General features: G+C 41.8%; 1 pseudogene; it reads left to right on the top strand.

Annotated features, from left to right (window-relative positions):
• Positions 1-23,152, top strand: part of LOC136235913 (phosphatidylinositol/phosphatidylcholine transfer protein SFH8-like) — an 89,143-nt pseudogene that overhangs the window by 21,139 nt on the left and 44,852 nt on the right.

Genomic DNA, 23,152 nt, shown 5'->3' with positions numbered 1-23,152 from the left:
TTTTTTGGATGTAACGCTGGCAGATTCTTTGGGTTTAAAGCCGCAAAATTGGAGGAAAAATATTGTTGTTACAGTGGCCAATGGAGAGTGGATACAGAATACATGTTTTTTTGCATTTCAATGGTTTTATCTCCAGCGGATGCTTCTTGGGAGGATGTTGTTCATATGACTCAATAATTCCCTAACTCCTCGCTTGGGGACAAGCTCGTTTTCGAGGAGGAGAGTGATGTTATGGATCCAAAGCAACCCAAACCTTTGCAAGTTTATAAACAGTTCTCACATGGCAGAAAGAAGAAGTTTGTTAATTAATTTTCAGTTATTTGTGTCTATATTTCAGTTTGCAGGCAGTTTCTTTATAATAACTGTAAATAAGCAGTTTCCTTGTAATAACTGTAAACAAGCAGTTATGTGTGTTTTGGGTTGAATTAAATGCAGATGAACAAAGGAAGAATACCTAAGTTCCATTTCATCAAGTAAAATTCAGAGATCTGAGGTTCTCTCTTTAATTGATCCTCAATATTTAGAATCATAGGTTCTAAAGGCAGAAAACCTAAGAAGAAGAAGGTAGAGTTACCTGGTTCTAGACCCATAACTAGATCACTAACTCGGGACCATAACAACTTGGTATCAGAAAGAGACAGGAGTTTTGGGCGACATAAGGGGATTACAACAACAATTCGAAGCCTTCATGGCACGATATCAGGAAGATCAAGCGAGACAAGAGGCAAATCAGGCACGACAGGAGGATAGATTAAACGACTTGGCAAACGAGGTCGCTTCAGCTTCAGCTCGCTCCGAGGGACGCTACAATGAAGAGACCAGTGCTAACAGAGGTCACAGAGATCGTGATCAGAATAGAAGTACAGGAACTTCGTGGAAACCCAAAATCGAAGACCCACTTCCTTGGTTGAGTCGCTGCGATTACTATTTTCGCCACCAAAACATTCCGGAAGAGGAGAGGATCGGAACGGTAGCCGCACATTTGGATGGAGACGCCCAATTTTGGTTCCTGAAATTGGACAGGGACAAACCGAATTTGCAGTGGGATGAATTCAAAAACCTCTGTCATCTTCGTTTTGGTCCCATATCTCATGGTAACAATTTGGAGGAATTGTCGAAATTGCGCCAGACTAGTTCTGTGGAGGCTTATCAGCGCAAGTTTGAACAGTTATCGGCGCGAACCACGAGTTTGTCTCCTACACAGGAAATTCAGATTTTTATTAGTGGGTTGCAAGAATATATAGCAGTCGAAGTTGAATTGCATGAACCTACTACCCTTACTGCAGCGATGAATTACGCAAGGTTGTATGAGCGGAGGAAGTATTGGCAACAAAAACCGATTTTTTCTTCCCAACATCAGCCTGATTCAGTTCCAGTGAAACAGGAACCCCATCCATCTGGGTATTTCAAGAAGTTATCCAAGGCAGAAATGGAAGAAAGGAGGGTCAAGAATTTGTGCTTTAATTGTGATGAACTATTCTCACCGGCACACCGATGTAAGAAATTATTTTGGATTGAAGGATTAGAGGAATCGGAATTTGAAGCGGAAGAAACAGAAGGGGTACAACCGATTGAAGAACCTAAGGTTTCCATCCACGCCATTACTGGAAACCATGATGCAGGTTAAGGGTTCTTTGAGCAATCACCCTCTCCATTTTAATCGATTTCGGCCGCACTCATAATTTTTTGGATGTAACGCTGGCAGATTCTTTGGGTTTGAAGCTGCAAAATTGGAAGAAAAATATTGTTGTTATAGTGGCCAATGGAGAGTGGATACAGAGTACATGTTTTTTGCATTTCAATGGTTTTATCTCTAGCGGATGCTTCTTGGGAGGATGTTGTTCATATGACTCAACAATTCCCTAACTTCTCGCTTGGGGACAAGCTCGTTTTCGAGGAGGAGAGTGATGTTATGGATCCAAAGCAACCCAAACCTTTGCAAGTTTATAAACAGTTCTCACATGGCAGAAAGAAGAAGTTTGTTAATTAATTTTCAGTTATTTGTGTCTATATTTCAGTTTGCAGGCAGTTTCTTTATAATAACTGTAAATAAGCAGTTTCCTTGTAATAACTGTAAACAAGCAGTTATGTGTGTTTTGGGTTGAATTAAATGCAGATGAACAAAGGAAGAATACCTAAGTTCCATTTCATCAAGTAAAATTCAGAGATCTGAGGTTCTCTCTTTAATTGATCCTCAATATTTAGAATCATAGGTTCTAAAGGCAGAAAACCTAAGAAGAAGAAGGTAGAGTTACCTGGTTCTAGACCCATAACTAGATCACTAACTCGGGACCATAACAACTTGGTATCAGAAAGAGACAGGAGTTTTGGGCGACATAAGGGGATTACAACAACAATTCGAAGCCTTCATGGCACGATATCAGGAAGATCAAGCGAGACAAGAGGCAAATCAGGCACGACAGGAGGCTAGATTAAACGACTTGGCAAACGAGGTCGCTTCAGCTTCAGCTCGCTCCGAGGGACGCTACAATGAAGAGACCAGTGCTAACAGAGGTCACAGAGATCGTGATCAGAATAGAAGTACAAGAACTTCGCGCAAACCCAAAATCGAAGACCCACTTCCTTGGTTGAGTCGCTGCGATTACTATTTTCGCCACCAAAACATTCCGGAAGAGGAGAGGATCGGAACGGTAGCCGCACATTTGGATGGAGACGCCCAATTTTGGTTCCTGAAATTGGACAGGGACAAACCGAATTTGCAGTGGGATGAATTCAAAAACCTCTGTCATCTTCGTTTTGGTCCCATATCACATGGCAACAATTTGGAGGAATTGTCGAAATTGCGCCAGACTAGTTCTGTGGAGGCTTATCAACGCAAGTTTGAACAGTTATCGGCGCGAACCACGAGTTTGTCTCCTACACAGGAAATTCAGATTTTTATTAGTGGGTTGCAAGAATATATAGCAGTCGAAGTCGAATTGCATGAACCTACTACCCTTACTGCAGCGATGAATTACGCCAGGTTGTATGAGCGGAGGAAGTATTGGCAACAAAAACTGATTTTTTCTTCCCAACATCAGCCTGATTCAGTTCCAGTGAAACAGGAACCCCATCCATCTGGGTATTTCAAGAAGTTATCCAAGGCAGAAATGGAAGAAAGGAGGGCCAAGAATTTGTGCTTTAATTGTGATGAACGATTCTCACCGGCACACCGATGTAAGAAATTATTTTGGATTGAAGGATTAGAGGAATCGGAATTTGAAGCGGAAGAAACAGAAGGGGTACAACCGATTGAAGAACCAAAGGTTTCCATCCACGCCATTACTGGAAACCATGATGCAGGTTAAGGGTTCTTTGAGCAATCACCCTCTCCATTTTAATCGATTTCGGCCGCACTCATAATTTTTTGGATGTAACGCTGACAGATTCTTTGGGTTTGAAGCCGCAAAATTGGAAGAAAAATATTGTTGTTACAGTGGCCAATGGAGAGTGGATACAGAGTACATGTTTTTTGCATTTCAATGGTTTTATCTGCAGCGGATGCTTCTTGGGAGGATGTTGTTCATATGACTCAACAATTCCCTAACTTCTCGCTTGAGGACAAGCTCGTTTTCGAGGAGGAGAGTGATGTTATGGATCCAAAGCAACCCAAACCTTTGCAAGTTTATAAACAGTTCTCACATAGCAGAGAGAAGAAGTTTGTTAATTAATTTTCAGTTATTTGTGTCTATATTTCAGTTTGCAGGCAGTTTCTTTATAATAACTGTAAATAAGCAGTTTCCTTGTAATAACTGTAAACAAACAGTTATGTGTGTTTTGGGTTGAATTAAATGCAGATGAACAAAGGAAGAATACCTAAGTTCCATTTCATCAAGTAAAATTCAGAGATCTGAGGTTCTCTCTTTAATTGATCCTCAATATTTAGAATCATAGGTTCTAAAGGCAGAAAACCTAAGAAGAAGAAGGTAGAGTTACCTGGTTCTAGACCCATAACTAGATCACTAACTCGGGACCATAACAACTTGGTATCAGAAAGAGACAGGAGTTTTGGGCAACATAAGGGGATTACAACAACAATTCGAAGCCTTCATGGCACGATATCAGGAAGATCAAGCGAGACAAGAGGCAAATCAGGCACGACAGGAGGCTAGATTAAACGACTTGGCAAACGAGGTCGCTTCAGCTTCAGCTCGCTCCGAGGGACGCTACAATGAAGAGACTAGTGCTAACATAGGTCACAGAGATCGTGATCAGAATAGAAGTACAGGAACTTCGCGCAAACCCAAAATCGAAGACCCACTTCCTTGGTTGAGTCGCTGCGATTACTATTTTCGCCACCAAAACATTCCGGAATAGGAGAGGATCGGAACGGTAGCCGCACATTTGGATGGAGACGCCCAATTTTGGTTCTTGAAATTGGACAGGGACAAATCGAATTTGCAGTGGGATGAATTCAAAAACCTCTGTCATCTTCGTTTTGGTCCCATATCTCATGGCAACAATTTGGAGGAATTGTCGAAATTGCGCCAGACTAGTTCTGTGGAGGCTTATCAGCGCAAGTTTGAACAGTTATCGGCGCGAACCACGAGTTTGTCTCCTACATAGGAAATTCAGATTTTTATTTGTGGGTTGCAAGAATATATAGCAGCCGAAGTCGAATTGCATGAACCTACTACCCTTACTGCAGCGATGAATTACGCCAGGTTGTATGAGCGGAGGAAGTATTGGCAACAAAAACCGATTTTTTCTTCCCAACATCAGCCTGATTCAGTTCCAGTGAAACAGGAACCCCATCCATCTGGGTATTTCAAGAAGTTATCCAAGGCAGAAATGGAAGAAAGGAGGGCCAAGAATATGTGCTTTAATTGTGATGAACGATTCTCACCGGCACACCGATGTAAGAAATTATTTTGGATTGAAGGATTAGAGGAATCGGAATTTGAAGCGGAAGAAACAGAAGGGGTACAACCGATTGAAGAACCAAAGGTTTCCATCCACGCCATTACTGGAAACCATGATGCAGGTTAAGGGTTCTTTGAGCAATCACCCTCTCCATTTTAATCGATTTCGGCCGCACTCATAATTTTTTGGATGTAACGCTGACAGATTCTTTGGGTTTGAAGCCGCAAAATTGGAAGAAAAATATTGTTGTTACAGTGGCCAATGGAGAGTGGATACAGAGTACATGTTTTTTGCATTTCAATGGTTTTATCTGCAGCGGATGCTTCTTGGGAGGATGTTGTTCATATGACTCAACAATTCCCTAACTTCTCGCTTGAGGACAAGCTCGTTTTCGAGGAGGAGAGTGATGTTATGGATCCAAAGCAACCCAAACCTTTGCAAGTTTATAAACAGTTCTCACATGGAAGAAAGAAGAAGTTTGTTAATTAATTTTCAGTTATTTGTGTCTATATTTCAGTTTGCAGGCAGTTTCTTTATAATAACTGTAAATAAGCAGTTTCCTTGTAATAACTGTAAACAAGCAGTTATGTGTGTTTTGGGTTGAATTAAATGCAGATGAACAAAGGAAGAATACCTAAGTTCCATTTCATCAAGTAAAATTCAGAGATCTGAGGTTCTCTCTTTAATTGATCCTCAATATTTAGAATCATAGGTTCTAAAGGCAGAAAACCTAAGAAGAAGAAGGTAGAGTTACCTGGTTCTAGACCCATAACTAGATCACTAACTCGGGACCATAACAACTTGGTATCAAAAAGAGACAGGAGTTTTGGGCGACATAAGGGGATTACAACAACAATTCGAAGCCTTCATGGCACGATATCAGGAAGATCAAGCGAGACAAGAGGCAAATCAGGCACGACAGGAGGCTAGATTAAACGACTTGGCAAACGAGGTCGCTTCGGCTTCAGCTCGCTCCGAGGGACGCTACAATGAAGAGACCAGTGCTAACATAGGTCACAGAGATCGTGATCAGAATAGAAGTACAGGAACTTCGCGCAAACCCAAAATCGAAGACCCACTTCCTTGGTTGAGTCGCTGCGATTACTATTTTCGCCACCAAAACATTCCGGAAGAGGAGAGGATCGGAATGGTAGCCGCACATTTGGATGGGGACGCCCAATTTTGGTTCCTGAAATTGGACAGGGACAAACCGAATTTGCAGTGGGATGAATTCAAAAACCTCTGTCATCTTCGTTTTGGTCCCATATCTCATGGCAACAATTTGGAGGAATTGTCGAAATTGCGCCAGACTAGTTCTGTGGAGGCTTATCAGCGCAAGTTTGAACAGTTATCGGCGCGAACCACGAGTTTGTCTCCTACATAGGAAATTCAGATTTTTATTAGTGGGTTGCAAGAATATATAGCAGTCGAAGTCGAATTGCATGAACCTACTACCCTTACTGCAGCGATGAATTACGCCAGGTTGTATGAGCGGAGGAAGTATTGGCAACAAAAACCGATTTTTTCTTCCCAACATCAGCCTGATTCAGTTCCAGTGAAACAGGAACCCCATCCATCTGGGTATTTCAAGAAGTTATACAAGGCAGAAATGGAAGAAAGGAGGGCCAAGAATTTGTGCTTTAATTGTGATGAACGATTCTCACCGGCACACCGATGTAAGAAATTATTTTGGATTGAAGGATTAGAGGAATCGGAATTTCAAGCGGAAGAAACAGAAGGGGTACAACCGATTGAAGAACCTAAGGTTTCCATCCACGCCATTACTGGAAACCATGATGCAGGTTAAGGGTTCGTTGAGCAATCACCCTCTCCATTTTAATCGATTTCGGCCGCACTCATAATTTTTTGGATGTAACGCTGGCAGATTCTTTGGGTTTGAAGCTGCAAAATTGGAAGAAAAATATTGTTGTTACAGTGGCCAATGGAGAGTGGATACAGAGTACATGTTTTTTGCATTTCAATGGTTTTATCTCCAGCGGATGCTTCTTGGGAGGATGTTGTTCATATGACTCAACAATTCCCTAACTCCTCGCTTGGGGACAAGCTCGTTTTCGAGGAGGAGAGTGATGTTATGGATCCAAAGCAACCCAAACCTTTGCAAGTTTATAAACAGTTCTCACATGGCAGAAAGAAGAAGTTTGTTAATTAATTTTCAGTTATTTATGTCTATATTTCAGTTTGCAGGCAGTTTCTTTATAATAACTGTAAATAAGCAGTTTCCTTGTAATAACTGTAAACAAGCAGTTATGTGTGTTTTGGGTTGAATTAAATGCAGATGAACAAAGGAAGAATACCTAAGTTCCATTTCATCAAGTAAAATTCAGAGATCTGAGGTTCTCTCTTTAATTGATCCTCAATATTTAGAATCATAGGTTCTAAAGGCAGAAAACCTAAGAAGAAGAAGGTAGAGTTACCTGGTTCTAGACCCATAAGTAGATCACTAACTCGGGACCATAACAACTTGGTATCAGAAAGAGACAGGAGTTTTGGGCGACATAAGGGGATTACAACAACAATTCGAAGCCTTCATGGCACGATATCAGGAAGATCAAGCGAGACAAGAGGCAAATCAGGCACGACAGGAGGCTAGATTAAACGACTTGGCAAACGAGGTCGCTTCAGCTTCAGCTCGCTCCGAGGGACGCTACAATGAAGAGACCAGTGCTAACAGAGGTCACAGAGATCGTGATCAGAATAGAAGTACAGGAACTTCGTGCAAACCCAAAATCGAAGACCCACTTCCTTGGTTGAGTCGTTGCGATTACTATTTTCGCCACCAAAACATTCCGGAAGAGGAGAGGATCGGAACGGTAGCCGCACATTTGGATGGAGACGCCCAATTTTGGTTCCTGAAATTGGACAGGGACAAACCGAATTTGCAGTGGGATGAATTCAAAAACCTCTGTCATCTTCATTTTGGTCCCATATCTCATGGCAACAATTTGGAGGAATTGTCGAAATTGCGCCAGACTAGTTCTGTGGAGGCTTATCAGCGCAAGTTTGAACAGTTATCGGCGCGAACCACGAGTTTGTCTCCTACACAGGAAATTCAGATTTTTATTAGTGGGTTGCAAGAATATATAGCAGTCGAAGTCGAATTGCATGAACCTACTACCCTTACTGCAGTGATGAATTACGCCAGGTTGTATGAGCGGAGGAAGTATTGGCAACAAAAACCGATTTTTTCTTCCCAACATCAGCCTGATTCAGTTCCAGTGAAACAGGAACCCCATCCATCTGGGTATTTCAAGAAGTTATACAAGGCAGAAATGGAAGAAAGGAGGGCCAAGAATTTGTGCTTTAATTGTGATGAACGATTCTCACCGGCACACCGATGTAAGAAATTATTTTGGATTGAAGGATTAGAGGAATCGGAATTTCAAGCGGAAGAAACAGAAGGGGTACAACCGATTGAAGAACCTAAGGTTTCCATCCACGCCATTACTGGAAACCATGATGCAGGTTAAGGGTTCGTTGAGCAATCACCCTCTCCATTTTAATCGATTTCGGCCGCACTCATAATTTTTTGGATGTAACGCTGGCAGATTCTTTGGGTTTGAAGCTGCAAAATTGGAAGAAAAATATTGTTGTTACAGTGGCCAATGGAGAGTGGATACAGAGTACATGTTTTTTGCATTTCAATGGTTTTATCTCCAGCGGATGCTTCTTGGGAGGATGTTGTTCATATGACTCAACAATTCCCTAACTCCTCGCTTGGGGACAAGCTCGTTTTCGAGGAGGAGAGTGATGTTATGGATCCAAAGCAACCCAAACCTTTGCAAGTTTATAAACAGTTCTCACATGGCAGAAAGAAGAAGTTTGTTAATTAATTTTCAGTTATTTATGTCTATATTTCAGTTTGCAGGCAGTTTCTTTATAATAACTGTAAATAAGCAGTTTCCTTGTAATAACTGTAAACAAGCAGTTATGTGTGTTTTGGGTTGAATTAAATGCAGATGAACAAAGGAAGAATACCTAAGTTCCATTTCATCAAGTAAAATTCAGAGATCTGAGGTTCTCTCTTTAATTGATCCTCAATATTTAGAATCATAGGTTCTAAAGGCAGAAAACCTAAGAAGAAGAAGGTAGAGTTACCTGGTTCTAGACCCATAAGTAGATCACTAACTCGGGACCATAACAACTTGGTATCAGAAAGAGACAGGAGTTTTGGGCGACATAAGGGGATTACAACAACAATTCGAAGCCTTCATGGCACGATATCAGGAAGATCAAGCGAGACAAGAGGCAAATCAGGCACGACAGGAGGCTAGATTAAACGACTTGGCAAACGAGGTCGCTTCAGCTTCAGCTCGCTCCGAGGGATGCTACAATGAAGAGACCAGTGCTAACAGAGGTCACAGAGATCGTGATCAGAATAGAAGTACAGGAACTTCGTGCAAACCCAAAATCGAAGACCCACTTCCTTGGTTGAGTCGTTGCGATTACTATTTTCGCCACCAAAACATTCCGGAAGAGGAGAGGATCGGAACGGTAGCCGCACATTTGGATGGAGACGCCCAATTTTGGTTCCTGAAATTGGACAGGGACAAACCGAATTTGCAGTGGGATGAATTCAAAAACCTCTGTCATCTTCATTTTGGTCCCATATCTCATGGCAACAATTTGGAGGAATTGTCGAAATTGCGCCAGACTAGTTCTGTGGAGGCTTATCAGCGCAAGTTTGAACAGTTATCGGCGCGAACCACGAGTTTGTCTCCTACACAGGAAATTCAGATTTTTATTAGTGGGTTGCAAGAATATATAGCAGTCGAAGTCGAATTGCATGAACCTACTACCCTTACTGCAGCGATGAATTACGCCAGGTTGTATGAGCGGAGGAAGTATTGGCAACAAAAACCGATTTTTTCTTCCCAACATCAGCCTGATTCAGTTCCAGTGAAACAGGAACCCCATCCATCTGGGTATTTCAAGAAGTTATACAAGGCAGAAATGGAAGAAAGGAGGGCCAAGAATTTGTGCTTTAATTGTGATGAACGATTCTCACCGGCACACCGATGTAAGAAATTATTTTGGATTGAAGGATTAGGGGAATCGGAATTTGAAGCGGAAGAAACAGAAGGGGTACAATCGATTGAAGAACCTAAGGTTTCCATCCACGCCATTACTGGAAACCATGATGCAGGTTAAGGGTTCGTTGAGCAATCACCCTCTCCATTTTAATCGATTTCGGCCGCACTCATAATTTTTTGGATGTAACGCTGGCAGATTCTTTGGGTTTGAAGCTGCAAAATTGGAAGAAAAATATTGTTGTTACAGTGGCCAATGGAGAGTGGATACAGAGTACATGTTTTTTGCATTTCAATGGTTTTATCTCCAGCGGATGCTTCTTGGGAGGATGTTGTTCATATGACTCAACAATTCCCTAACTCCTCGCTTGGGGACAAGCTCGTTTTCGAGGAGGAGAGTGATGTTATGGATCCAAAGCAACCCAAACCTTTGCAAGTTTATAAACAGTTCTCACATGGCAGAAAGAAGAAGTTTGTTAATTAATTTTCAGTTATTTATGTCTATATTTCAGTTTGCAGGCAGTTTCTTTATAATAACTGTAAATAAGCAGTTTCCTTGTAATAACTGTAAACAAGCAGTTATGTGTGTTTTGGGTTGAATTAAATGCAGATGAACAAAGGAAGAATACCTAAGTTCCATTTCATCAAGTAAAATTCAGAGATCTGAGGTTCTCTCTTTAATTGATCCTCAATATTTAGAATCATAGGTTCTAAAGGCAGAAAACCTAAGAAGAAGAAGGTAGAGTTACCTGGTTCTAGACCCATAACTAGATCACTAACTCGGGACCATAACAACTTGGTATCAGAAAGAGACAGGAGTTTTGGGCGACATAAGGGGGATACAACAACAATTCGAAGCCTTCATGGCACGATATCAGGAAGATCAAGCGAGACAAGAGGCAAATCAGGCACGACAGGAGGCTAGATTAAACGACTTGGCAAACGAGGTCGCTTCAGCTTCAGCTCGCTCCGAGGGACGCTACAATGAAGAGACCAGTGCTAACAGAGGTCACAGAGATCGTGATCAGAATAGAAGTATAGGAACTTCGTGCAAACCCAAAATCGAAGACCCACTTCATTGTTTGAGTCGCTGCGATTACTAATTTCGCCACCAAAACATTCCGGAAGAGGAGAGGATCGGAACGGTAGCCGCACATTTGGATGGAGACGCCCAATTTTGGTTCCTGAAATTGGACAGGGACAAACCAAATTTGCAGTGGGATGAATTCAAAAACCTCTGTCATCTTCGTTTTGGTCCCATATCTCATGGCAACAATTTGGAGGAATTGTCGAAATTGCGCCAGACTAGTTCTGTGGAGGCTTATCAGCGCAAGTTTGAACAGTTATCGGCGCGAACCACGAGTTTGTCTCCTACAAAGGAAATTCAGATTTTTATTAGTGGGTTGCAAGAATATATAGCAGTCGAAGTCGAATTGCATGAACCTACTACCCTTACTGCAGTGATGAATTACGCCAGGTTGTATGAGCGGAGGAAGTATTGGCAACAAAACCCGATTTTTTCTTCCCAACATCAGCCTGATTCAGTTCCAGTGAAACAGGAACCCCATCCATCTGGGTATTTCAAGAAGTTATACAAGGCAGAAATGGAAGAAAGGAGGGCCAAGAATTTGTGCTTTAATTGTGATGAACGATTCTCACCGGCACACCGATGTAAGAAATTATTTTGGATTGAAGGATTAGAGGAATCGGAATTTGAAGCGGAAGAAACAGAAGGGGTACAATCGATTGAAGAACCTAAGGTTTCCATCCACGCCATTACTGGAAACCATGATGCAGGTTAAGGGTTCGTTGAGCAATCACCCTCTCCATTTTAATCGATTTCGGCCGCACTCATAATTTTTTGGATGTAACGCTGGCAGATTCTTTGGGTTTGAAGCTGCAAAATTGGAAGAAAAATATTGTTGTTACAGTGGCCAATGGAGAGTGGATACAGAGTACATGTTTTTTGCATTTCAATGGTTTTATCTCCAGCGGATGCTTCTTGGGAGGATGTTGTTCATATGACTCAACAATTCCCTAACTCCTCGCTTGGGGACAAGCTCGTTTTCGAGGAGGAGAGTGATGTTATGGATCCAAAGCAACCCAAACCTTTGCAAGTTTATAAACAGTTCTCACATGGCAGAAAGAAGAAGTTTGTTAATTAATTTTCAGTTATTTATGTCTATATTTCAGTTTGCAGGCAGTTTCTTTATAATAACTGTAAATAAGCAGTTTCCTTGTAATAACTGTAAACAAGCAGTTATGTGTGTTTTGGGTTGAATTAAATGCAGATGAACAAAGGAAGAATACCTAAGTTCCATTTCATCAAGTAAAATTCAGAGATCTGAGGTTCTCTCTTTAATTGATCCTCAATATTTAGAATCATAGGTTCTAAAGGCAGAAAACCTAAGAAGAAGAAGGTAGAGTTACCTGGTTCTAGACCCATAACTAGATCACTAACTCGGGACCATAACAACTTGGTATCAGAAAGAGACAGGAGTTTTGGGCGACATAAGGGGATTACAACAACAATTCGAAGCCTTCATGGCACGATATCAGGAAGATCAAGCGAGACAAGAGGCAAATCAGGCACGACAGGAGGCTAGATTAAACGACTTGGCAAACGAGGTCGCTTCAGCTTCAGCTCGCTCCGAGGGACGCTACAATGAAGAGACCAGTGCTAACAGAGGTCACAGAGATCGTGATCAGAATAGAAGTATAGGAACTTCGTGCAAACCCAAAATCGAAGACCCACTTCCTTGGTTGAGTCGTTGCGATTACTATTTTCGCCACCAAAACATTCCGGAAGAGGAGAGGATCGGAACGGTAGCCGCACATTTGGATGGAGACGCCCAATTTTGGTTCCTGAAATTGGACAGGGACAAACCGAATTTGCAGTGGGATGAATTCAAAAACCTCTGTCATCTTCATTTTGGTCCCATATCTCATGGCAACAATTTGGAGGAATTGTCGAAATTGCGCCAGACTAGTTCTGTGGAGGCTTATCAGCGCAAGTTTGAACAGTTATCGGCGCGAACCACGAGTTTGTCTCCTACACAGGAAATTCAGATTTTTATTAGTGGGTTGCAAGAATATATAGCAGTCGAAGTCGAATTGCATGAACCTACTACCCTTACTGCAGCGATGAATTACGCCAGGTTGTATGAGCGGAGGAAGTATTGGCAACAAAAACCGATTTTTTCTTCCCAACATCAGCCTGATTCAGTTCCAGTGAAACAGGAACCCCATCCATCTGGGTATTTCAAGAAGTTATACAAGGCAGAAATGGAAGAAAGGAGGGCCAAGAATTTGTGCTTTAATTGTGATGAACGATTCTCACCGGCACACCGATGTAAGAAATTATTTTGGATTGAAGGATTAGGGGAATCGGAATTTGAAGCGGAAGAAACAGAAGGGGTACAATCGATTGAAGAACCTAAGGTTTCCATCCACGCCATTACTGGAAACCATGATGCAGGTTAAGGGTTCGTTGAGCAATCACCCTCTCCATTTTAATCGATTTCGGCCGCACTCATAATTTTTTGGATGTAACGCTGGCAGATTCTTTGGGTTTGAAGCTGCAAAATTGGAAGAAAAATATTGTTGTTACAGTGGCCAATGGAGAGTGGATACAGAGTACATGTTTTTTGCATTTCAATGGTTTTATCTCCAGCGGATGCTTCTTGGGAGGATGTTGTTCATATGACTCAACAATTCCCTAACTCCTCGCTTGGGGACAAGCTCGTTTTCGAGGAGGAGAGTGATGTTATGGATCCAAAGCAACCCAAACCTTTGCAAGTTTATAAACAGTTCTCACATGGCAGAAAGAAGAAGTTTGTTAATTAATTTTCAGTTATTTATGTCTATATTTCAGTTTGCAGGCAGTTTCTTTATAATAACTGTAAATAAGCAGTTTCCTTGTAATAACTGTAAACAAGCAGTTATGTGTGTTTTGGGTTGAATTAAATGCAGATGAACAAAGGAAGAATACCTAAGTTCCATTTCATCAAGTAAAATTCAGAGATCTGAGGTTCTCTCTTTAATTGATCCTCAATATTTAGAATCATAGGTTCTAAAGGCAGAAAACCTAAGAAGAAGAAGGTAGAGTTACCTGGTTCTAGACCCATAACTAGATCACTAACTCGGGACCATAACAACTTGGTATCAGAAAGAGACAGGAGTTTTGGGCGACATAAGGGGGATACAACAACAATTCGAAGCCTTCATGGCACGATATCAGGAAGATCAAGCGAGACAAGAGGCAAATCAGGCACGACAGGAGGCTAGATTAAACGACTTGGCAAACGAGGTCGCTTCAGCTTCAGCTCCCTCCGAGGGACGCTACAATGAAGAGACCAATGCTAACAGAGGTCACAGAGATCGTGATCAGAATAGAAGTACAGGAACTTCGTGCAAACCCAAAATCGAAGACCCACTTCATTGTTTGAGTCGCTGCGATTACTAATTTCGCCACCAAAACATTCCGGAAGAGGAGAGGATCGGAACGGTAGCCGCACATTTGGATGGAGACGCCCAATTTTGGTTCCTGAAATTGGACAGGGACAAACCAAATTTGCAGTGGGATGAATTCAAAAACCTCTGTCATCTTCGTTTTGGTCCCATATCTCATGGCAACAATTTGGAGGAATTGTCGAAATTGCGCCAGACTAGTTCTGTGGAGGCTTATCAGCGCAAGTTTGAACAGTTATCGGCGCGAACCACGAGTTTGTCTCCTACAAAGGAAATTCAGATTTTTATTAGTGGGTTGCAAGAATATATAGCAGTCGAAGTCGAATTGCATGAACCTACTACCCTTACTGCAGTGATGAATTACGCCAGGTTGTATGAGCGGAGGAAGTATTGGCAACAAAACCCGATTTTTTCTTCCCAACATCAGCCTGATTCAGTTCCAGTGAAACAGGAACCCCATCCATCTGGGTATTTCAAGAAGTTATACAAGGCAGAAATGGAAGAAAGGAGGGCCAAGAATTTGTGCTTTAATTGTGATGAACGATTCTCACCGGCACACCGATGTAAGAAATTATTTTGGATTGAAGGATTAGAGGAATCGGAATTTGAAGCGGAAGAAACAGAAGGGGTACAACCGATTGAAGAACCTAAGGTTTCCATCCACGCCATTACTGGAAACCATGATGCAGGTTAAGGGTTCGTTGAGCAATCACCCTCTCCATTTTAATCGATTTCGGCCGCACTCATAATTTTTTGGATGTAACGCTGGCAGATTCTTTGGGTTTGAAGCTGCAAAATTGGAAGAAAAATATTGTTGTTACAGTGGCCAATGGAGAGTGGATACAGAGTACATGTTTTTTGCATTTCAATGGTTTTATCTCCAGCGGATGCTTCTTCGGAGGATGTTGTTCATATGACTCAACAATTCCCTAACTCCTCGCTTGGGGACAAGCTCGTTTTCGAGGAGGAGAGTGATGTTATGGATCCAAAGCAACCCAAACCTTTGCAAGTTTATAAACAGTTCTCACATGGCAGAAAGAAGAAGTTTGTTAATTAATTTTCAGTTATTTATGTCTATATTTCAGGTTGCAGGCAGTTTCTTTATAATAACTGTAAATAAGCAGTTTCCTTGTAATAACTGTAAACAAGCAGTTATGTGTGTTTTGGGTTGAATTAAATGCAGATGAACAAAGGAAGAATACCTAAGTTCCATTTCATCAAGTAAAATTCAGAGATCTGAGGTTCTCTCTTTAATTGATCCTCAATATTTAGAATCATAGGTTCTAAAGGCAGAAAACCTAAGAAGAAGAAGGTAGAGTTACCTGGTTCTAGACCCATAACTAGATCACTAACTCGGGACCATAACAACTTGGTATCAGAAAGAGACAGGAGTTTTGGGCGACATAAGGGGATTACAACAACAATTCGAAGCCTTCATGGCACGATATCAGGAAGATCAAGCGAGACAAGAGGCAAATCAGGCACGACAGGAGGCTAGATTAAACGACTTGGCAAACGAGGTCGCTTCAGCTTCAGCTCGCTCCGAGGGATGCTACAATGAAGAGACCAGTGCTAACAGAGGTCACAGAGATCGTGATCAGAATAGAAGTACAGGAACTTCGTGCAAACCCAAAATCGAAGACCCACTTCCTTGGTTGAGTCGTTGCGATTACTATTTTCGCCACCAAAACATTCCGGAAGAGGAGAGGATCGGAACGGTAGCCGCACATTTGGATGGAGACGCCCAATTTTGGTTCCTGAAATTGGACAGGGACAAACCGAATTTGCAGTGGGATGAATTCAAAAACCTCTGTCATCTTCATTTTGGTCCCATATCTCATGGCAACAATTTGGAGGAATTGTCGAAATTGCGCCAGACTAGTTCTGTGGAGGCTTATCAGCGCAAGTTTGAACAGTTATCGGCGCGAACCACGAGTTTGTCTCCTACACAGGAAATTCAGATTTTTATTAGTGGGTTGCAAGAATATATAGCAGTCGAAGTCGAATTGCATGAACCTACTACCCTTACTGCAGCGATGAATTACGCCAGGTTGTATGAGCGGAGGAAGTATTGGCAACAAAAACCGATTTTTTCTTCCCAACATCAGCCTGATTCAGTTCCAGTGAAACAGGAACCCCATCCATCTGGGTATTTCAAGAAGTTATACAAGGCAGAAATGGAAGAAAGGAGGGCCAAGAATTTGTGCTTTAATTGTGATGAACGATTCTCACCGGCACACCGATGTAAGAAATTATTTTGGATTGAAGGATTAGGGGAATCGGAATTTGAAGCGGAAGAAACAGAAGGGGTACAATCGATTGAAGAACCTAAGGTTTCCATCCACGCCATTACTGGAAACCATGATGCAGGTTAAGGGTTCGTTGAGCAATCACCCTCTCCATTTTAATCGATTTCGGCCGCACTCATAATTTTTTGGATGTAACGCTGGCAGATTCTTTGGGTTTGAAGCTGCAAAATTGGAAGAAAAATATTGTTGTTACAGTGGCCAATGGAGAGTGGATACAGAGTACATGTTTTTTGCATTTCAATGGTTTTATCTCCAGCGGATGCTTCTTGGGAGGATGTTGTTCATATGACTCAACAATTCCCTAACTCCTCGCTTGGGGACAAGCTCGTTTTCGAGGAGGAGAGTGATGTTATGGATCCAAAGCAACCCAAACCTTTGCAAGTTTATAAACAGTTCTCACATGGCAGAAAGAAGAAGTTTGTTAATTAATTTTCAGTTATTTATGTCTATATTTCAGTTTGCAGGCAGTTTCTTTATAATAACTGTAAATAAGCAGTTTCCTTGTAATAACTGTAAACAAGCAGTTATGTGTGTTTTGGGTTGAATTAAATGCAGATGAACAAAGGAAGAATACCTAAGTTCCATTTCATCAAGTAAAATTCAGAGATCTGAGGTTCTCTCTTTAATTGATCCTCAATATTTAGAATCATAGGTTCTAAAGGCAGAAAACCTAAGAAGAAGAAGGTAGAGTTACCTGGTTCTAGACCCATAACTAGATCACTAACTCGGGACCATAACAACTTGGTATCAGAAAGAGACAGGAGTTTTGGGCGACATAAGGGGGATACAACAACAATTCGAAGCCTTCATGGCACGATATCAGGAAGATCAAGCGAGACAAGAGGCAAATCAGGCACGACAGGAGGCTAGATTAAACGACTTGGCAAACGAGGTCGCTTCAGCTTCAGCTCCCTCCGAGGGACGCTACAATGAAGAGACCAATGCTAACAGAGGTCACAGAGATCGTGATCAGAATAGAAGTACAGGAACTTCGTGCAAACCCAAAATCGAAGACCCACTTCATTGTTTGAGTCGCTGCGATTACTAATTTCGCCACCAAAACATTCCGGAAGAGGAGAGGATCGGAACGGTAGCCGCACATTTGGATGGAGACGCCCAATTTTGGTTCCTGAAATTGGACAGGGACAAACCAAATTTGCAGTGGGATGAATTCAAAAACCTCTGTCATCTTCGTTTTGGTCCCATATCTCATGGCAACAATTTGGAGGAATTGTCGAAATTGCGCCAGACTAGTTCTGTGGAGGCTTATCAGCGCAAGTTTGAACAGTTATCGGCGCGAACCACGAGTTTGTCTCCTACAAAGGAAATTCAGATTTTTATTAGTGGGTTGCAAGAATATATAGCAGTCGAAGTCGAATTGCATGAACCTACTACCCTTACTGCAGTGATGAATTACGCCAGGTTGTATGAGCGGAGGAAGTATTGGCAACAAAACCCGATTTTTTCTTCCCAACATCAGCCTGATTCAGTTCCAGTGAAACAGGAACCCCATCCATCTGGGTATTTCAAGAAGTTATACAAGGCAGAAATGGAAGAAAGGAGGGCCAAGAATTTGTGCTTTAATTGTGATGAACGATTCTCACCGGCACACCGATGTAAGAAATTATTTTGGATTGAAGGATTAGAGGAATCGGAATTTGAAGCGGAAGAAACAGAAGGGGTACAACCGATTGAAGAACCTAAGGTTTCCATCCACGCCATTACTGGAAACCATGATGCAGGTTAAGGGTTCGTTGAGCAATCACCCTCTCCATTTTAATCGATTTCGGCCGCACTCATAATTTTTTGGATGTAACGCTGGCAGATTCTTTGGGTTTGAAGCTGCAAAATTGGAAGAAAAATATTGTTGTTACAGTGGCCAATGGAGAGTGGATACAGAGTACATGTTTTTTGCATTTCAATGGTTTTATCTCCAGCGGATGCTTCTTCGGAGGATGTTGTTCATATGACTCAACAATTCCCTAACTCCTCGCTTGGGGACAAGCTCGTTTTCGAGGAGGAGAGTGATGTTATGGATCCAAAGCAACCCAAACCTTTGCAAGTTTATAAACAGTTCTCACATGGCAGAAAGAAGAAGTTTGTTAATTAATTTTCAGTTATTTATGTCTATATTTCAGGTTGCAGGCAGTTTCTTTATAATAACTGTAAATAAGCAGTTTCCTTGTAATAACTGTAAACAAGCAGTTATGTGTGTTTTGGGTTGAATTAAATGCAGATGAACAAAGGAAGAATACCTAAGTTCCATTTCATCAAGTAAAATTCAGAGATCTGAGGTTCTCTCTTTAATTGATCCTCAATATTTAGAATCATAGGTTCTAAAGGCAGAAAACCTAAGAAGAAGAAGGTAGAGTTACCTGGTTCTAGACCCATAACTAGATCACTAACTCGGGACCATAACAACTTGGTATCAGAAAGAGACAGGAGTTTTGGGCGACATAAGGGGATTACAACAACAATTCGAAGCCTTCATGGCACGATATCAGGAAGATCAAGCGAGACAAGAGGCAAATCAGGCACGACAGGAGGCTAGATTAAACGACTTGGCAAACGAGGTCGCTTCAGCTTCAGCTCGCTCCGAGGGACGCTACAATGAAGAGACCAGTGCTAACAGAGGTCACAGAGATCGTGATCAGAATAGAAGTACAGGAACTTCGTGCAAACCCAAAATCGAAGACCCACTTCCTTGGTTGAGTCGTTGCGATTACTATTTTTGCCACCAAAACATTCCGGAAGAGGAGAGGATCGGAACGGTAGCCGCACATTTGGATGGAGACGCCCAATTTTGGTTCCTGAAATTGGACAGGGACAAACCGAATTTGCAGTGGGATGAATTCAAAAACCTCTGTCATCTTCATTTTGGTCCCATATCTCATGGCAACAATTTGGAGGAATTGTCGAAATTGCGCCAGACTAGTTCTGTGGAGGCTTATCAGCGCAAGTTTGAACAGTTATCGGCGCGAACCACGAGTTTGTCTCCTACAAAGGAAATTCAGATTTTTATTAGTGGGTTGCAAGAATATATAGCAGTCGAAGTCGAATTGCATGAACCTACTACCCTTACTGCAGTGATGAATTACGCCAGGTTGTATGAGCGGAGGAAGTATTGGCAACAAAAACCGATTTTTTCTTCCCAACATCAGCCTGATTCAGTTCCAGTGAAACAGGAACCCCATCCATATGGGTATTTCAAGAAGTTATACAAGGCAGAAATGGAAGAAAGGAGGGCCAAGAATTTGTGCTTTAATTGTGATGAACGATTCTCACCGGCACACCGATGTAAGAAATTATTTTGGATTGAAGGATTAGAGGAATCGGAATTTGAAGCGGAAGAAACAGAAGGGGTACAACCGATTGAAGAACCTAAGGTTTCCATCCACGCCATTACTGGAAACCATGATGCAGGTTAAGGGTTCGTTGAGCAATCACCCTCTCCATTTTAATCGATTTCGGCCGCACTCATAATTTTTTGGATGTAACGCTGGCAGATTCTTTGGGTTTGAAGCTGCAAAATTGGAAGAAAAATTGTTGTTACAGTGGCCAATGGAGAGTGGATACAGAGTACATGTTTTTTGCATTTCAATGGTTTTATCTCCAGCGGATGCTTCTTGGGAGGATGTTGTTCATATGACTCAACAATTCCCTAACTCCTCGCTTGGGGACAAGCTCGTTTTCGAGGAGGAGAGTGATGTTATGGATCCAAAGCAACCCAAACCTTTGCAAGTTTATAAACAGTTCTCACATGGCAGAAAGAAGAAGTTTGTTAATTAATTTTCAGTTATTTATGTCTATATTTCAGTTTGCAGGCAGTTTCTTTATAATAACTGTAAATAAGCAGTTTCCTTGTAATAACTGTAAACAAGCAGTTATGTGTGTTTTGGGTTGAATTAAATGCAGATGAACAAAGGAAGAATACCTAAGTTCCATTTCATCAAGTAAAATTCAGAGATCTGAGGTTCTCTCTTTAATTGATCCTCAATATTTAGAATCATAGGTTCTAAAGGCAGAAAACCTAAGAAGAAGAAGGTAGAGTTACCTGGTTCTAGACCCATAACTAGATCACTAACTCGGGACCATAACAACTTGGTATCAGAAAGAGACAGGAGTTTTGGGCGACATAAGGGGATTACAACAACAATTCGAAGCCTTCATGGCACGATATCAGGAAGATCAAGCGAGACAAGAGGCAAATCAGGCACGACAGGAGGCTAGATTAAACGACTTGGCAAACGAGGTCGCTTCAGCTTCAGCTCGCTCCGAGGGACGCTACAATGAAGAGACCAGTGCTAACAGAGGTCACAGAGATCGTGATCAGAATAGAAGTACAGGAACTTCGTGCAAACCCAAAATCGAAGACCCACTTCCTTGGTTGAGTCGTTGCGATTACTATTTTCGCCACCAAAACATTCCGGAAGAGGAGAGGATCGGAACGGTAGCCGCACATTTGGATGGAGACGCCCAATTTTGGTTCCTGAAATTGGACAGGGACAAACCGAATTTGCAGTGGGATGAATTCAAAAACCTCTGTCATCTTCATTTTGGTCCCATATCTCATGGCAACAATTTGGAGGAATTGTCGAAATTGCGCCAGACTAGTTCTGTGGAGGCTTATCAGCGCAAGTTTGAACAGTTATCGGCGCGAACCACGAGTTTGTCTCCTACACAGGAAATTCAGATTTTTATTAGTGGGTTGCAAGAATATATAGCAGTCGAAGTCGAATTGCATGAACCTACTACCCTTACTGCAGCGATGAATTACGCCAGGTTGTATGAGCGGAGGAAGTATTGGCAACAAAAACCGATTTTTTCTTCCCAACATCAGCCTGATTCAGTTCCAGTGAAACAGGAACCCCATCCATCTGGGTATTTCAAGAAGTTATACAAGGCAGAAATGGAAGAAAGGAGGGCCAAGAATTTGTGCTTTAATTGTGATGAACGATTCTCACCGGCACACCGATGTAAGAAATTATTTTGGATTGAAGGATTAGAGGAATCGGAATTTGAAGCGGAAGAAACAGAAGGGGTACAATCGATTGAAGAACCTAAGGTTTCCATCCACGCCATTACTGGAAACCATGATGCAGGTTAAGGGTTCGTTGAGCAATCACCCTCTCCATTTTAATCGATTTCGGCCGCACTCATAATTTTTTGGATGTAACGCTGGCAGATTCTTTGGGTTTGAAGCTGCAAAATTGGAAGAAAAATATTGTTGTTACAGTGGCCAATAGAGAGTGGATACAGAGTACATGTTTTTTGCATTTCAATGGTTTTATCTCCAGCGGATGCTTCTTGGGAGGATGTTGTTCATATGACTCAACAATTCCCTAACTCCTCGCTTGGGGACAAGCTCGTTTTCGAGGAGGAGAGTGATGTTATGGATCCAAAGCAACCCAAACCTTTGCAAGTTTATAAACAGTTCTCACATGGCAGAAAGAAGAAGTTTGTTAATTAATTTTCAGTTATTTATGTCTATATTTCAGTTTGCAGGCAGTTTCTTTATAATAACTGTAAATAAGCAGTTTCCTTGTAATAACTGTAAACAAGCAGTTATGTGTGTTTTGGGTTGAATTAAATGCAGATGAACAAAGGAAGAATACCTAAGTTCCATTTCATCAAGTAAAATTCAGAGATCTGAGGTTCTCTCTTTAATTGATCCTCAATATTTAGAATCATAGGTTCTAAAGGCAGAAAACCTAAGAAGAAGAAGGTAGAGTTACCTGGTTCTAGACCCATAACTAGATCACTAACTCGGGACCATAACAACTTGGTATCAGAAAGAGACAGGAGTTTTGGGCGACATAAGGGGATTACAACAACAATTCGAAGCCTTCATGGCACGATATCAGGAAGATCAAGCGAGACAAGAGGCAAATCAGGCACGACAGGAGGCTAGATTAAACGACTTGGCAAACGAGGTTGCTTCAGCTTCAGCTCGCTTCGAGGGACGCTACAATGAAGAGACCAGTGCTAACAGAGGTCACAGAGATCGTGACCAGAATAGAAGTACAGGAACTTCGTGCAAACCCAAAATCGAAGACCGACTTCCTTGGTTGAGTCGTTGCGATTACTATTTTCGCCACCAAAACATTCCGGAAGAGGAGAGGATCGGAACGGTAGCCGCACATTTGGATGGAGACGCCCAATTTTGGTTCCTAAAATTGGACAGGGACAAACCGAATTTGCAGTGGGATGAATTCAAAAACCTCTGTCATCTTCATTTTGGTCCCATATCTCATGGCAACAATTTGGAGGAATTGTCGAAATTGCGCCAGACTAGTTCTGTGGAGGCTTATCAGCGCAAGTTTGAACAGTTATCGGCGCGAACCACGAGTTTGTCTCCTACACAGGAAATTCAGATTTTTATTAGTGGGTTGCAAGAATATATAGCAGTCGAAGTCGAATTGCATGAACCTACTACCCTTACTGCAGCGATGAATTACGCCA

Source organism: Euphorbia lathyris, chromosome 7, assembly GCF_963576675.1.
Source record: "Euphorbia lathyris chromosome 7, ddEupLath1.1, whole genome shotgun sequence".
In the NCBI taxonomy this organism is placed as follows: domain Eukaryota; kingdom Viridiplantae; phylum Streptophyta; class Magnoliopsida; order Malpighiales; family Euphorbiaceae; genus Euphorbia; species Euphorbia lathyris.
This window is presented reverse-complemented; position numbering and strand designations above follow the sequence as displayed.